Below are 2,643 nucleotides of genomic sequence, written 5' to 3'. Positions count from 1 at the left end.
CTGGAGCTTAATTTATAATAGAAAAAACTGAATTTAAAATAGTGCAGAGTGGTCAGGTGCTGACCTTGAATTCCAACTGAGGTCTGGAACAGCCTTCATTAGCGGAGCCAGTTCACCTGCGCCACTGGAGAGGGAATATGTGAATCGCTGCATCTGAGTTAGTGAACTCGGTAATTCACATAGTGTCTTGTGCCCTGTGATTTAAACCGGTTCTCTGCCTCTCTTTGTTAACCAGCTTCAGCATAATGATGTAGTTTTCTGTGATGTTCCAACACCATGGCTGGAGGCAGGAGTTTAGTCAGCAGCGTGTAGGATCAAGAATGAGAAAGTGAGCCACTGAAAATGGAGAAAAATGGCTCGCAGTACCCCAAGGTAGGAAATAAATTGCAGACGATAACTAGTGAAGCGAGGCACAAACAGCATAATAAATTGTTCGAGATTTTTGCTCTCATTTTGCAGAGCAAAATCAAACTTTGGAGTGCGCACTTGGCAGGCCATTAAAAGAATTATTTCATGCTCTGAAAACAGAGGGATTGTGTCAATGCCTATATCTCACACAAAAAGACAACACACTCCTCGGAATTGCTTTGTGTTTTCTGCCATGTAGGTGGGTACAATGATGAGCTCAGATCACAGAGAGGCAAGCACAAATACAGTAAGTGACTTGGAAATAGCTTTGAAGGAAACATATCTCTGTTGAATAAGGAGCTAAACCAAGAGTTAATATGCGCTGGCATGGAGGAGATAAATATTTATGCCCAAATATTTATGTCTTACAGTTGCGCAAAAATATCAATATTAATGATTAATAATCTGCATTCCGCACTTTTAATAATTTAGCAAAAATAAATAAGTCCTTTTTTTTTGCCCTCTCTATAAATATTCAACAGATTGGGAGAAATTTGTGCGGACTATTTCTATTTCTGTTGATAATAGCAATCACCAAAGCAATGTACACCCAAAGATGTGTTAGTTGTTTGCTTGATCCCATAAATATTTCACATGTTTGTGAATTTGACTCTGCCACAGTGATGGAGTTAACACAAATAGGCTCAGTTTCCCTCAGAGCACTGGCTAAACTATAATTATTCCTCACAATAACTGTGTAGTGAGCTTAAAAACATGTCATTGCGTTTAGTGTAGAGTCAGGAATAATGTTAAGTGTAATTGCCATTCTGTATTTTTCAAGGGTTTACAGTCACATTTAGATGCAAATGAAGTGGAGCAAACAAATGCAGCAGCTTTTCAAAATTTTTTACCAAATAGTTTAGTTTAGATATCATTGACCGTCTTGTGACAATTCATGGTTCTGGTGAGAAACTTTTGGACCTGGCATTCATGTGGATGTTATTTAGACATGTAGCACCCACTAAGACCAGACGAGGGACCCCCACCCAATGACACTCCTTGCTGGCAGCAGTCACCCCCAGCAGGATGCAGCCGGATACACAAAAACAGTTTAGGAACAACTAAAAAAAGAAAAGAAAAATAGTACAAGGTATTGACCTGGCCTCCAAATTCATTAGATTACAAATTGATCTAGTATCTGTGGGATGCATTGGAACAAGCCTGATCCACCGAGGCCCCTCCCCTCAACCCATAGGACCCTTTAGGCCCCCACTAACATCATTCTGTTGCCAGACATCATAGGACAACCTCAGAAGACCCATGTCCATTCCCTGATGAACTTTTTTTGCACTAAGGAGACTACACAATATCAGGAAGGTGGTCATAATGTTCTGCCTGATCGGTGTTCATATCACATCTATAACTAGATATGAATTTAACGATGCTCAAAGCCCCTGCTCCTGGATTGTTTAATGGAAATAATGTAAAGCAGCACTGAAAGAAACTGCTCTTCAGCTCCAAATCCCACTTAGGATAGTAGGATTTTCTCCCTGACTCATGAAGTTTGAAAAAGCCTTGTGATATCTATTTTTTTTTTCCTCCACTGAAAACATGCAAAACACTCGGGCAAGAGAAACCATGAGACGGTATTAATAATGCATTTTTCAGCATGCATTCTGCATCGTTATTCTACAATTTAAATGAGGGTTAAAGCTCACTGCTTTACTTGTACGAGACCAATTGGACATTAAATATACAACAGTGGCACATTTTCACCAGCGACGCTTCGCAGTCATCCATTCATTCACTCACTCATCTGAGCCGCTTTAAAATTCAGCGCAAGGTCGCATGTGGGAAATGGGATCCTTCCTGTCCTGCTTGTAGTTCAACCTCTTACACGTGGTGGATGACACAGTTGTGGTTTGTTAAAACCCAAAGGGCAGACGTATTTATTGTGGACTACTTTACCCTGATTTATAGTAATATAAAATGGCTTAATATGGATCACATCACAAGTATTGTTTTCTATTTTAGGTTGCACATTTTGTTGAAGAGACATCCCACTTATTAGTGTCCCTACCTTCTTAACTGGGCCAAGGTCACCTGACTCATTCATAAACTTAATAAGCTAGAATACACATCTACCTGATATTTTTTGGGACATTTCCCGGTATAATGTCGAGTTAATTTTTTATTTTTCGTCGTTTCTTCTCTCCTCTTCTGGCGGGGGGACTAAAATGGACGTAAGGGGTCGGTGTGCGGTTTTTGGGTGGCGCTCATTTCTCTACCTCCCAC

Source organism: Mugil cephalus, chromosome 6 (genome assembly GCF_022458985.1).
Source record: "Mugil cephalus isolate CIBA_MC_2020 chromosome 6, CIBA_Mcephalus_1.1, whole genome shotgun sequence".
Taxonomy (NCBI): domain Eukaryota; kingdom Metazoa; phylum Chordata; class Actinopteri; order Mugiliformes; family Mugilidae; genus Mugil; species Mugil cephalus.
This window is presented reverse-complemented; position numbering follows the sequence as displayed.